This window comes from Pelodiscus sinensis, chromosome 2 (assembly GCF_049634645.1).
Source record: "Pelodiscus sinensis isolate JC-2024 chromosome 2, ASM4963464v1, whole genome shotgun sequence".
Lineage (NCBI taxonomy): Eukaryota > Metazoa > Chordata > Testudines > Trionychidae > Pelodiscus > Pelodiscus sinensis.
This window is the reverse complement of record NC_134712.1, coordinates 163,251,867-163,266,177: the sequence shown is the minus strand read 5'-3', so window position 1 is coordinate 163,266,177 and position 14,311 is coordinate 163,251,867. Positions and strand designations below refer to the sequence as shown.

Genomic DNA, 14,311 nt, shown 5'->3' with positions numbered 1-14,311 from the left:
TGTTCATTTCAAATTTTGACCAAACATTTGCAGACTCTCTTCGAAGATGTGTCAAGGGAGGCAGAATTACCGTGTCATGCCTAGTAGCACCCTTTTCTGGTATAAGGTTGAAGCATCTTAGTGGGAGAATAGGAGTAAAGAGTTGCTACCTATGTTGCACCTGCACTGTGAATAATTTTAGCCACCCAGACTGTTAGATACTTGTGACTGAATTCACAATTTAAAAAACTAATAATTAAAAAGCATCATTACTCTGAATAATAATGTTCTGTTGCTACATATTTGTATAAGTCATTCACTTAGCATCCCAAATAACATGAGGCAACAAAATTTGTTCTTAAACTGCCTATCACTAGATCACTGTATGGCTATGTCTATACTACAACATTATTTTAGAATAACTGACGTTATTCTGAAATAACATAGTTTTTGCCTACATACAAGCAGTTATTTTGACAATGTTGAAATTACGTCGAGCTGAAGGACTTCTTACTCTGACTCCCGTAATCCTCATTGTACGAGGAGTAAGGGAAGTCAGGGAAAGAGTGCTCCATCTTGAAATACCTGCTGTGTAGACAGCGTCAAAAGTTGACAAGCTATTTTGACTTAGGTAACGCAATTAGCGAAGCTCAAGTTGCCGTAGCTTAGTTGAAGTTTAGCCTTGCTGTGTAGATGTGGCCTAATAGTGAAAGGTGGTTAATATAGTACAGTATGCACAAAGTAACAGGTAAACCTACCTATATGTTTTTCAGTTAGAATTCTCATTCCCATTGTCATCCTCTGTACCATTCTGACAGTTTAAAGGTGTAAGTGTAGGGAAGAATGACATTCTTTGAGATCCAGCAGCTCCTGGACCTGCCCCAGCTTGGGGACATGCACCCTTCCCGCAGCTGTGCTCACTGGAGATGCAGCAGCCATGGAGAGGCACTTCTCACTTTCCCCATGCTGCTGCAATGAGAGAGGACTGGAGTAGTCCTCTCTCCCAGTGGCAGCCTGCCCGGTGGGACCCCCCGCCCCAATCCTCAGCCCCACCCCAGAGCAACGATTTAAATGAAGCATGTACATTTTTATTTTTCAAAAAAAAAAATAAATTGACTAAAGGTCCTGAGTAACCCTGGATAAATCTTCTAATAGTAAATAAAGTGAATAACCAAACCATTTGCAAAATGTCTTCAGTATATGGCCGTATTATTAGGCCAGCATGATCCAGTCATTTAAAAATGCCCTCTTGCCCTCATTCCATCCTTATCACAATAAGCAGTATAGATAAAATGGGATTCAATTTGTTCCCTCTCCCCCGGGGAAATACGTACGTCAAATCTCATATCATTCCTACTATTAAATGGCACAATACGTTGAAACATATGAAAAGAATACAGTTTTCAAAGAAAAGACATAAGGGAAATATTTTAAATGAAACTTCTTAGTAAGGAAGACAAGAAGACTCCACCTATCTTTAAAAAACTCATCTTTTACAGACAATGGGAGCAAATGGACTCCCGTATTAGAAAAAGTCAAATATTTGGAATCTGAGATTCCTCAGTTTCCTCAGTTGGGAGAAAGGCAGTGCCACCGGGGAGGCACTAGATTGACCACATTCCCATTCAAGACTCAGATACATTTATAGAAGGACCAGAAGATTTCCCCCTGGCCTCTCATAGCATAAGGATTCTGAAGTTGTCAGAACAGAATGTTCCTCGGACTGGAGCAGGAAATACAAGGACAACAGGAATTTTTAAAGCTTAAAAACCTCAAATGGATAACAATTGGGAAACTAGTGACATGCAAAAGGAAGCTGCTGATAAACTCACCACCAGTGTAAGGAGGACATCTTAATCTTTGAGTCTCTCAATATGTATTGCTGCAATATCTTATGAAAATGGTCTTGTAAAATGTAAACTAGACCAGAAACAAGTCACTGTGCCACAGAGGATTATGTAAGCAATTATTAGATTTTTTTTCCCTGTCTTTAGAAAATAAAGAAAAAATAGTATATTGCAGCGAAGCAGAATCTTCTTCCCAGTAGGTAAACGTCTAAGGACAAGTTCTTGCAGCTTTTTCTACTAATGTGACTTCTGTAGGTGGCCATTAAACTTTAGAAACACTCACGAGTTTTGAAGTAAGCAGGAAGTTCTTGAGTAAAGAGACCACAAATATGATCCCTTTTTCAAAAAGATCAAAAAGAAGTGCTATCAGACCATTTGTTGTTTTTTCCTGTACAGAATAACTCAGCTACCCCCTGAAGCTCAAAATATTATCTAAAGCCCATATGAATTTTAATGAATTCTAAGAAAAGAATATGTGGATACAACTTTGACCTTACTACTATAGCAGAACATTCAGAAAACAGTGATGATAGATTACTACACAAAGATTTAAATGAGACAAAATTTGTGTTGGTAGTGTACACAAACACAGAGCACTTAGCTTGCATTATTCTAACTATCAATAATAAATTGCAAGCATCATGCTATTTAGGGCTTTTCTTTAAACCTCTCCTCCTGGAGTCATGAGACTCTCTTCTTGATTTATTAATTTGATTATTAAAGAAAGGAAATGTCTAGCTCTTCTGGTTGCAAAGAAAAGCTTGAAAACATGACTCCAGTACACAAAAACCCAGAAGGTAAATAATCCAAAAAACTCCGACAACCAACCCACCCATCCTGAACCATCTCGTGATGGCAATGCTGAATCTGACTCATGGCCACCACAGTCATTAGATGGGCAGTGAGCCCGTTGTGATTAAATCTATTAAATAAGAATACGGCCATTAAGTCTCCAGTGTGTTCACTGCTAGGTGAAGTCTGGGCATTCATGAATTAAAAAAAAAAAAGGTTCCACTTTTAAACACAACTACAGCACATTTTTTATAATCAAGCTCAGGGTTAGAGGGAGCTGAGCAGGACTTTCCCTGACATTATTGCTCCCAGCTGTGTGGGGTTCGGGTCCATGCACCAGAGTCAAGAATAGAAAGCCTGTCTGATCCCTGAACTGAAGCATTGCTCCCTATGGACTGTTAGAGCCCTGCATGGATACACAATTTGTATCTGCATCTACATCTGTAGCGGCAAAAAAGAGCCACAGATATCCACATTCACATCCATGGATGTGGATACCTGTGGAGATAAAATGGATATCTATGGATTAGAAGGGCTCTATGGATAATATTTTTGGGGAAATAAGCTGCAAAGTTCTAACAAGTTTTCATGGAACATCCGCTGACTGCAATTTTTAAAAGGCTTATTTCTTGGTCAAATTTGGGTAGATTTTCATTGTCATGGCAAAAAGGACCCACTCAAACAAATGTCAAGTTCTTGCTTTAAATCATGTAGGCTTTAGAGCTTCTCAAGAAAGAGATCACCAGTATTTTTTAACATGGGCAAAACAATGCATTTCCCATCCCCCACTGCAAGCCTCATGATTAGAAACAACAGATCCATTCTGGCCGAAATTCTCTGAAAAATTCAGCCAGAGGCAAATACCTTGCATATGAAATTTCAGCCCAACCAGCTGAAGTCTGGCAAAGTTATAAGCATCTGAAAAAGGGTGTTATAGTGGGCAACATTGGGCAATCTTAACAAAAGGCTTTGTGAGCAACCCACATGCAAACAGGATTAAAAGATTTAAGACCCGGCTTAGCTGAGGCAAAAATAAATTCATAATTTATCTTTTACTGGTAGATACTTAAAACCCACTGAAGAGAAACTCTGAACAATCAGAATGAGAACCTCTTGCTACAAATTTGGCTTGGTTGTGAACAAGCTTTAAGATTTAAATGACGCATATTTCATGCCCTGGGAAATCATTCTGGTGATGAAGTTCTCTGAGTGTGTTGTTGAAACAGAAGTTTGTTTTGCCTCTAGGAATTACAAATTGTCTGTTTGAGTGTAATTGAGCCAAATGGTAGCTTTATCCCCCAAGTGAAATTATTCCCACTGTACAGAGTTTAAAGCAGCTACAAATTTGTTCTATGTTACTGACACCTAAGCAGTGACATTATTACTTAGCAGCTGTTAGCTTAAAAGAACAACCTCTTTTCTAGACTACCTGCATATCTTTTTAATTAAGGTATCATTTCTGAACTCTTTTTGTAAATATATGTAGTCAAGGTCACTATAATTTTCATAATGTCTAGGCACTTCATGTGCTAAATAATTTTTTTACACCTCCTATAAAGAAATGACATGATCACCACAACAAAATCTCATCTGAAGTGGAATACTGTCAGGTTTTTTATTTAATTTTGCATTTTATGTTTAATTCTTAAAAATCCATCAACAAATAAAGAAGTCCTCAACGTATTTTGTGTGTGGACGAGAGAATGAGAAAACAGTATGTCATTACCTAATATCTGGGCCCTCCTTTATGCTCAATTATGGTGGTGCAAGAATAACGCATACAATATTGCTTCACAAAAAGATAACTAGGCTGAAAGATTACTTAGGCTGAAAAGTCAGCCATTCAAAAGTTAGAAAATGCCAGTATTTAGATTGCCTATGCAACCTTCATTTGACCACTAGTGCATGTGCATTTTAATATGGTTTTTAAATAACAAAATTGCTAAGATCCTACCAAATTCACGGCCATGAAAAATGAATCATGGACTGTGAAATTTGGCCTTTTGTGTGCTTTCAGCCTATAAGCAGGGGTGGCCAACCCATTCCAGATGAAGAGCCACAACAGCAGTGGAGACAGCGTGAAGAGCCGGGACAAAGTTGTTGAGCAAAAAAAAAAAAGATGGGGGAAAATTAGTTAACAGCTTTTCCCCGGGTCTTCGCAGCCTTGCGGGGGGGAGGGGGGAAGTTGGCTCAACAACTTTGCCCGGGCTCTTCATGCTGTGTCTGCTGCTATTGTGGCTCACACGCAAAAAAACCCAAAACCAAACAGCAACAACATCAACAACAAAAAACTCCACTGGGAAGGGAGTGAGAGGTGCAAGCTCTGGGAGGGAATTTTGGTGCAGGAGGAAATAAATGGAGGAGAGGAAGCTGGCTCAGGGAGGGGCTTCAGGCTGGAGAGGGTTGGGATCAGGTGGAGGGTTGGAGTGCTGAGCAAGCCGCAGACTTGTTGCTCAGAGGGTGCTGCAGTTTGGGCTGGGGTGCATGAGGGGCTTAAGGCAGGGAGGCTGGGAGTATGATCAGCTCAGGACAAAGATTTGCAGTGTGTGGATGGTACAGGAGTGTTGTGGCAGAAGACTGAGAATGTGGGGGTGCAGGAGTTTGGGGATGTGAGGCTCAGGACAAGGGGTTCCAGTGTATGATAGGCTCAGGTTTGGGGTCTGAGGGGTGCATGAGTGTTATGATGCTGTGGCCAGATGGGGGCTTGGCCCCAACTGGGGGCTTGTTGACCAGGCTTCATTTATAAATAAAGTATTATGTCAAACACAAAATGTTTCAGTGCTGTCTTTATTTATGAGAGGGGCAGGGAACCTGTTTTGAGTCAGACGTCACTGACCCACAGAAAAGTCAGTCAGGGGCCACACAAGAGAGATGCAAAAAAACAACCACTCCAACCCCCTCCCCCAAGCCTCACTAATGTGGCCCCAACTGTGCTGGTGGGGACAGGGTGCTGGGGCAGGGTCCTGGTGGGGTGGGGGTCTGGCCAGGAGGAGGGGACAGAGACAGCTGGGGCCAGTACGTTGGGATCCCTGGTCTCAGGAAGTGCGCTGGCTGCTTTTCCCCTCCCCTGCCTCAAGTACCCCCCCATTCTAACCCAATCTCCTTCCCCAGAGCCAAGCACACACACCTCCTAACCCAATCTCCCTCCCCTTCCCCAGAGCCAGGCACACACACCTCCTCAAACCCAATCCCCTCCCCCACAAGCCAGGCACTGGCCCCCCTCTATACCAATACCCTCCCCCCCGCTCTAACTTAATTCTCAGGTCCCGGAGCCGCCACCACCACTACAGCCACATGTGTCTCCCTTCAGGCGCTGGGGCACATGCGCTGAGCGTCTGGCATGCCGTGCACACTCCCCTCAACCTCCCTCCCCTCTCCTTCCCCAGAGCCAGACATCTCCCCTCCCCACTCTAATCCCTCCCCCACTAACTTTATGGCCAGGTCCCGGAGCCGCCACTGATGCTACCACTGCACCCAGAGCCACTGCCACTACCTGCACTCAGCAGCCAGCTGCTAGCACTTGCAGGCCGGGATGCGGTGTGCGACCGGGCCTGCACTTGCAGGATATGACGTAGAGTGTGCTGGGGGCCGTGAGCGGAACAGCGCGGGCTGTGAGCATGCATGCAGCTTAGAGCAGCCTGGCTGTGAGAGCAGCTGACCCGAGTGGTTCCGGGTTCCGGGTTCCGTTCTGGTTCCGTCAGAAGGCACAATTTTTTTGCGGCTCGTGATCTGTGGGTTGACCACCCCAGCTATAAAGATTTCATGGAGAGACCAGTGGTTCTCAAGTTGGGGATCCTGACAAAAAGGGAGTTGCAGTGGGGTCACAGGGTTATTTTATGGCCAGTATGGCATTGCCACCCTTATATAAGCACTGCCTTCAGAGCTGGGCAGTGAGAGAATGGTATCTGCTATTTGAGGGCCCATCTCTACAGGCAGCAGCATGAATGTAAAGGGGGCAATACCATCGCATGCCCTCTAACTCCTTTTTTTGATCAGGACCCCAAAAATTAAATTTCAGATTTAAATAAATTTAGTATTTTAAAAATCCAATGATCATGAAATTGACCTAAAGGGACTATGAATTTGGTAGGTCCCTAATGATTGCATACAATTTCTCTAAAGGTCCTCTAGCTCATATATAAGGATTCATGAACCAAAACCCAAGTCTGCAGAGCCTGGGATGGCTGGTTTTCCCAACTGTGCCACTAGTAAAACATGGGAGCAATATGGAGAGTACTCGCTCCAGGAAGTACCACACAAGGAAATCAGTACTGGCAGGGCATTTGGCCAGCAGAGGGCTGTTTAACTCCAGGAAGTTGTCTGGGAAACCACACTCAGACTTGGGTCTGATGTTACTTCAAACTTTGCCTTTTCTCCCGCTCTCCAGTGCAAGCCTAATTACGACCTCGATTTCTGCCTGGTTCTTCCACTGACCTCCCGTCTCTAATTCCAGGCTGATTCTGACCCAGATTGTTGCTTGTGGAACTTTGTTCTTACGATTCCTGACTCCTGCATAGCAACTACTGTCCCTGATGTGCAGACCCTAGCCCAGACTGGATATGCTTACACCTTCTTGCCAGCATCCTGTCTTTTGATGATGAACTGTTCCAGGTGATTCAAAGGGAGTGAACAAAACAGGACAATTTATCCAGTGATCCATCCTGCCATCCAGTCCTAGCTTCCAGCAGTCAGAGATTAGGGACACCAAGAGCATGGGGTTTGTCTCTTATCACCTTGGCTAATAACCATTGATGATCCAATCATCCATGAATTTCTCTCTCTCTCTCTCTGTTTATTTTAACCCAGTTATATTTTGGCCTACATAACACCCTCCCCTTTATACCTTCTGTCTATTAGGTGTGTAAGTGACTACCCAATAAGTCGACTACCAAATAAAGCAAACCTTTCCAAGGAAGAGACTCAGAGGGGAACCTGCACCAGTAGGAACATCTTCAGTCCCCACAGGCATGGGTTCCTACTGCCTCTCTCCCTTTGAAACCTGTTACATTTCTCTCTTAGAAGTATACAAGTGCCGCAGGCGGCTTCTGTATATTTCAAAGAGACAGAGGCAGCAGGAACCTGCTGGGTCTCTCCCTTTGAAATGTACAGGAGCCATAGGTGGCTCTTGTACATTTCAAAGAGAGGTGCAGCGTGATAGCAAAAGCCCTTCTTATTGACTAACCGAGTAGTTGATGGAAATTTTATCAACTACTTGATAAAATTTCCATCAACTACTTGAGTAGCTGATAATTGAAATTGAACATTCCTACTTCCTATTAGTTTCATTGGGTGACCACTGGTTCTCTGTTATGTGAAGGGGTACATAATTCCTTATTCACGTTTTCCACGCCATTCATGGTTTAGACCTCCATCAAAACCTCCACCTTAGTCAACTCTTTGCAAATGTAGTAGTCGCACTCTTTAAATCTCTCCTCCGATGAAAGCTGTTCCAGTTCTGTAACCACTTCTGCTGCCCTTATCTGTACTTTTTCCAATTCTCATATCTTTTGGGGGGATACAACAAGCAGCACGTGGCACAACGTTCAAGGCGTAGATATACCATGGATTTCTCTCTTTTTGGGGGGGAGGGAGAGGGACTGCAGATATTTTCAGAAAACTATTCTCAATGATTCTAAGATCATTCTTGAACAGTAACGGCTAAGTTAGACCCCAACATTATATATGTACTGTTAGGATTATGTTTTCCATTGTGCATTATTTTACATTTAGCAATTCTGAATTTCATCTGCAATTTTGTTTCCCAGTCACCTATTTTTGTAACTCTTGATACTCTGCTTTTTGCTGTGCTCCACTTTGCCATGGCTTCTGCTGCTACAGGTTGAGTGGAGGGGTGGGAGGTTATTGCTGGTGTCACTCTGTGCCAGGCCCTCTTGGTTATCCCCAAGGCCTCATTCTCGAGGGATGGGGTGCCATGAAGGGTGAGGGCGAGGTGGTGGCAGGAAGTGGCAGGGTTTGTGGAACAAGAACAGACAGCACACAAACACTCCCATCTTGCCAAGACTCCCAGGCTGGATTGCAAAACTGCTCTGGCCAGTCATCAGAAACTCAACTATCTATATTTCTAATATTCAAATTCCCCATTACTATTACCTGGTTCTTTCTAATAGAGGCTCCGTCTCCTGGAGAGGTATCCTCAGAATGAGAGGATTCAAGACATCATCTGTCAAGAGGGTCTCAGGATGACAGTTCACATTGTGCTAGAAACATGTCTATTTCTAATCTGAAAAGACAGAGGTAAGAATACATCTTCAAATTTGAAGATAATTTCACTCCAAGGAGGACGATCTTATACTTCATGCAATTTTCAAATGTAAGGAAGGAAACAACTGATCAATATTTAAACTTAAATTCAGACTATTTAACAATATGCAAGGGTTTAATGAAGTGAAGTCTTTCAAAATGACATTTGAGAGAGGATTGATTTCATCAAACAAAATTTTTTGCTGGCAGATCTGAGTGAATTTCTTTCTCTGAACGAATCTGTCTAAACTTTTGAAAGCTTTTTGTACTCTTTGTTCTATGGATATTAGGATATCTAGAGAAAGACACCAGGGTAGGGAATCAATCTCATGTAAATGAGGTTGAGAGTGTGCACCTTTAAAAAAAATCTGCTTGTAAGTAAAACTGTTCTGAAAAGAAATCCACTTTGAGTATTTGCATGCAGAGTTGATGGAACAATTTGGAGGTTTTTTAGAACTTCTTAACTCTGTTTGATAATGAACTCTTTCAATAGTTATCAAATTATAACTGCTATTTTGATTGAAAAATCTACCTTCTCTGCTGTCTTTTTACCTTCATGCTTAGTTGAAATTGAGACAGAGTGCTTATATTGTGGAGGATGAGGTCATTAAATATTTGTGGTTCTCTACTCAAGAGGAAGCACCTTTGGACAAAAAGTTCACTTATACTTATACTACCCAGGTGCTTAGTCCATCCAACTAAGCAACAGATCAGACAGGGATTTTAAAGTGGACCAGGATATTATCTGACAAAGGAAACTGGAGATCTATAGAAGCAAGGCATGAAGATGAATCATTTGAGAGGCTGAAGAAATAGAACACCAAGGCAATGCTTACTAGGAAGAAGGAAGACGAAGTGTGTGAAGCAGAAACCCAGACTCCATGAACAGATACTGATCAAACTCCAAAGAACTCTTGGAGTAATAAAGAAACTGAGGCAAGGATTTGTGTTCAGCAAACCCAAATGCCCACATGCTTAGAGCTCTTGGAAAAGGGTGTTTAAATTATTGGTGTGTCTTAGGGGTCAGCACTGGTCCTAGGTAGGATTGCCACCTCCAAAATGCAGAAAAACCGGGCATGGGTCTTTTTCCACTATCAAAAGTGGTCCCGATGCCAATTCTGTCTAATTACAAAAATGTTTTAGAGAACCTCTTTACACAGAAAGTCTCTTGTACACAATGTTAACTGCATTGTTCTTTATGCTAATACGGCACTACAATCCAATCTAGGAGATGAGAGTTATAGGACAAGCTATCGTGTTTCAAGTTGCTGGAAGGGAAGCAGCACAGTAAGAGCCACTTGGCTTTTAGCTCATGCTATGGAGACTATGGCTTTAACCCCCTAAGGTTGCAGGTTCAATCTCTCTTGCTGAGGACCCCGGTCCATCACCTTTACACTTATAAGAAAAGTTGTAAAAGGAAGCACACTGATGTGTCATAAATGAGTAAATTTCACCTCCTATTTCAATTCATCTTAATATACAGAAGTCATTTTTGATTGCTGGTATAATAGAAAGGACTGGAGTTAAATATGAAGTGTTAGTATATTTTGTAAAGAGGTGCTTTTTTTGCTATTAGTGATAATTTTATTCAAACAGTCTCAAGTACTGAGCTGGATTAACTGAAACCATACTATAGGTCAGTGTCAGGGTACAAGCCCCCACTGTGCCTCAGTGCCCCCTGACTGTCCTCATATAGCCCCTCTCAGGGTGAGTTACAGTCTGTATGGGTTGCTCATCATTGGCATTATCTCCGCAGCCCTGCTTACCTAAGCCACGCTGTGATCCGCCTCCAAACCCGGGGCCTTGCCTCCGGCCCCTAGCCAGGGGAGCCTTAGCTGGCCTTCTCCCAGCCCTTGCTGGCTATCCCCAGCGGGTCTCCCTCCTGGGAGCTCCTGCTTCCTCCGCAGTCAGCCCTTCACTGGCCTCCCTTCCTAAGCACTGTGCTTCTCTCTATATAGCTGTCAGCTGGGCTTTCCCTCACCCTAACGGCTTCTCTGTATAGCTGCCAGCTGGGCTCTCACTAGCTTCAGCTGACCTCTCTGGTCCCAGCCCCGTCTCAGGGCCTGAGTCCTGGTCTTAAAGGCCCAGTGCAGGGGAGATGCCCTGTCACAGTAAGGATGATCAGAGAGAAATCAATCAAATACCACAGTTGCAGGTTCAAAATACCCGTACTTTGCTCAGCCTAACCTATACATTCCAAAGTGCCTTCCAAGAAACCTGACTCTGGGAAGAGAGCTGTTAGTACTGTAGCCCCCAGCTGTTGGATTAAGCTACAATAACTATTCCAATGAGAGGTATCAACACAGTATTGTTTTAAGGAACTTTTCTATCTCTGAGATATTTTTGCAGGGAAATTTTGACTGAAATCTTGTCTTCTGTTTTTAGATTCTGTAGGGTTTTGGGTTTTCTTTTGTTTTTGTTTACGTTTTGCTATTCAAGACTTCAAGCAGTTTCCTTAACAACACCCACACAAAAATGAGATGTGTACCTCGTGAAATTGTCACAGCAATCAAGCGTGTACATAAAGGAACCAAGTCAGGCTCACCAGTGGTGGGAAGAGCAAAAGGTGCAATTGCCCCATGGCTCAGTGATTCTAAAGGGCCCAGGATTGTGGCTGCTACCGTAAAGCTCAAGGCCCTTTAGAATTGCTGTGGGAGCACCGCATGTTGTGCAGTAGAACTCTGCACCATGCACTTTGGCCAGTTCTGAGAGCCAGCAAGTGCGAGGAGTAGAGGGGTGGGTGTAGCACCATCCAGGTGGTGCTGGGGCCTGGTTGTCTCAGCCCAGGCCCTTCTGCCCAAGGTCTGTACCATCTGGGTGTATGGAGCAAACCCCCAACCCTGCACATTGGCTCCCCTGGACCAAGTACTTTCTTGATAGGGTTTTACACTCTATTAGCCTCAGAAGAGCAGAACGACATTAAGGAATCCATCTGCAAACATCTGGAAGAAAATAAGATGATAGGTAACAGCCAACAGGAATTTGTAAAGAACAAAATATGTCAAACCAATCTGATAACTTTCTTTGATAGGATAATGAGTCTTGTGGCTAAGGGAGAAGTGGTGGATGTGGTATACTTAGACTTTAGTAAAGCATTTGGTATGGTCTTGCAAGATCTTTATCAATAAACTAGGCAAATACAACTTAGATGGGGCAACTATAAGGTGGGTGCATAACTGTCTGGATAACCATTTTCAGAGACTAGTTATTAATGGTTCACAATCATGCCGGAAGGGCATGACCAGTGGGGTTCTGCAGAGGTCTGTTTTGAGACCGGTTCTGTTCAATAGCTTCATCAACAATTTAGATATTGGCATAGAGAGTAAGCTTATTAAGTCTGCTGATGATACCTAGCTAGGAAGGGCTGCAAGTGCTTTGGAGGATCATAATTCAAAATGATCTGGATAAATTAGTATGTCCTGAGAAGAGCAAAAAGAATGAATAAAGGTCTAGAGAACATGAGCTATGAGGGAAGACTGAGAGAATTGGACTTGTTTAGTTTAGAAAAAAGAAGACAGAGGAGACATGACAGCATCTTCAAGTCCCTAAAAGAGTGTTACAAGGGGGAGGGAAAAATATTGTCCTCCCTAGACTCTTCTTATATGACAAGAAGCAATGGGCTTAAACTGCAGTAAGGGAGGTTTAGATTGGACATTAGGAAAAAGTTTCTAATTGTCAGGGTGGTTAATCACTGGAATAAATTGCTGAGGGAGGTTGTAGAATCTCCATCACTGGAGATATTTAAGAACGTGTTGGTTAGGCATCTATCAGGGAAGGTCTAGGCGGTGCTTGGTCCTGCTGTGAGGAAGGGGATTGGACTTGATGACCACTCAAGGTCCCTTCCTAGTCTAGTGTTCTATTAATCTATGACATTCCTTCCCCTTCCCTGCTTCTTAAGAAGGCCATTTTCTCCCATTGGGTCAAATTCTGAGCGGGGGGGAGGGGGAGGTGAGAGTGGTTGAGCATCTATATATTTTCTAGAGTCAATGAGTTGCAGATGCCCACTACCTCTCTGGATTTCCATGGCTCTTGTGGGTTATCCAGGGGCAGCCCTCCCCCCCCCCACCTCGAGGTGAGCCGTCCAAGTCCGGGAAATAGTTTAGAACACTCAGGCCTAGTCTCAAAGTACGATGCCCCTTTATTAGGGGAAATACAGCCCACTGGCCCAGTATGCTGCCCCTGGATTAGGGGAAATATGGCCACCTGGCCTAGTCCTCTGGATGCAGGCTTGGAGTCCTAGTCCTTCAGCCGAGCCTCCTCTCGCTGGGGTTCAGGGCAGGAGGGGGGGGCCCGGGCCCTCCCTCTCCACCGGGCCCCAACCCAGGGCCCTAGCAGTGGCAGGCGGCTCCCCCCCACTGGCTCGGCTGGTTCTTCCCTGCAACATGCCGAGCCCTCGGGGGCTTCTCCAGCTCCCTGCCCTGGGTCACTTCCTGCCCCTGGCCCGTAGGGTCCCACCTGTTGGCGCGAGTCGGGTGGCGGTAGCGGCACTTCCCAAGTCAGCGTCGGGGTTTGCGGTGACCGGTCCGGTGCCTGGGTTGCAGGAGGTCGGCTGGTGGCTCCGTCGCTGGGGTTGAGCCCAACTTGGGCCTGGCAGCAGCGCGTTCAGCAGGCCTGGTGACTCCCTCTCTGGCGGCCCGGTCTGCAACTTGGGAGATTTGGCCCTAGCTCCAGCAGCAGTCTGCCCCTTCTGAGCAGGCCTGCAGCCTTTTATACCTTGGCTCCCCTGGGAGCATGCCCAGTAGGGCTGCGTGGGTGGGGCCACCCCGTCACATAGGTACACTTGGTAAAGTCTGCCTAGACTGAGGAGAAGGGAGCATCTGAGATTTGAAAGATGCCAGAGTCTCGGAGTTCTCTATGTTCAGAATTTCATAGAACACATGTCATGGGCACCTCACTGAAGAATCTAGCTGAAATCACGAGTCTCTGTTGCCTGGGTTAAAGACTCTAAGGCTACGTCTACATTGGCATGATCTAGCTGAAATCATGAGTCTCTGTTGCCTGAGTTAAAGACTCTAAGGCTACGTCTACATTGGCATGATCTTGCGCAAATACTCTTTAATGCAAGAGTTCTTGCGTTAAAGTATTTGCACAAGAGAGTGTCTACACTGGCATGTGCCTTTGCGCAAGAGATGTGCACATCTAGACGCTCTCTTGTGCAAGAAAGCTCCGATGGCCATTTTAACCATTGGGGTTTCTTGCGCAAGAAATTCATGTTGCCTGTCTACACTGGCCTCTTGCTCAAGAACAGTTGTGCAAGAGGGCTTATTTCTGAGCGAGAGCATCATAGTTCTTGCGCAAGAAGCACTGATTTCACACATTAGAACGTCAGTGTTCTTGCGCAAGTACTCCCCGCCAGTGTAGACAAGCAGCATGTTTTTGCGCAAAAGCGTCCCCTTTGGCACAAGATCGCGCCAATGTAGACACAGCCTAAC

At 44.4% G+C, this 14,311-nt stretch overlaps 1 long non-coding RNA gene across 2 annotated transcripts in view; it reads right to left on the bottom strand.

Annotated features, from left to right (window-relative positions):
- Positions 1-10,846, bottom strand: part of LOC142826804 (uncharacterized) — a 93,820-nt gene extending 82,974 nt beyond the window's left edge. The window contains exons 1-2 of one of the 2 annotated variants that reach the window (XR_012901055.1): positions 10,646-10,846; positions 8,730-8,859 (exon numbers count right to left, since the gene is read on the bottom strand). This is a non-coding gene — a long non-coding RNA (uncharacterized LOC142826804). The remainder of the gene's footprint in view (positions 1-8,729; positions 8,860-10,645) is intronic. The other variant, XR_012901054.1, reaches the window with a different exon arrangement.
- Between the last annotated feature and the right edge of the window lie 3,465 nt (positions 10,847-14,311).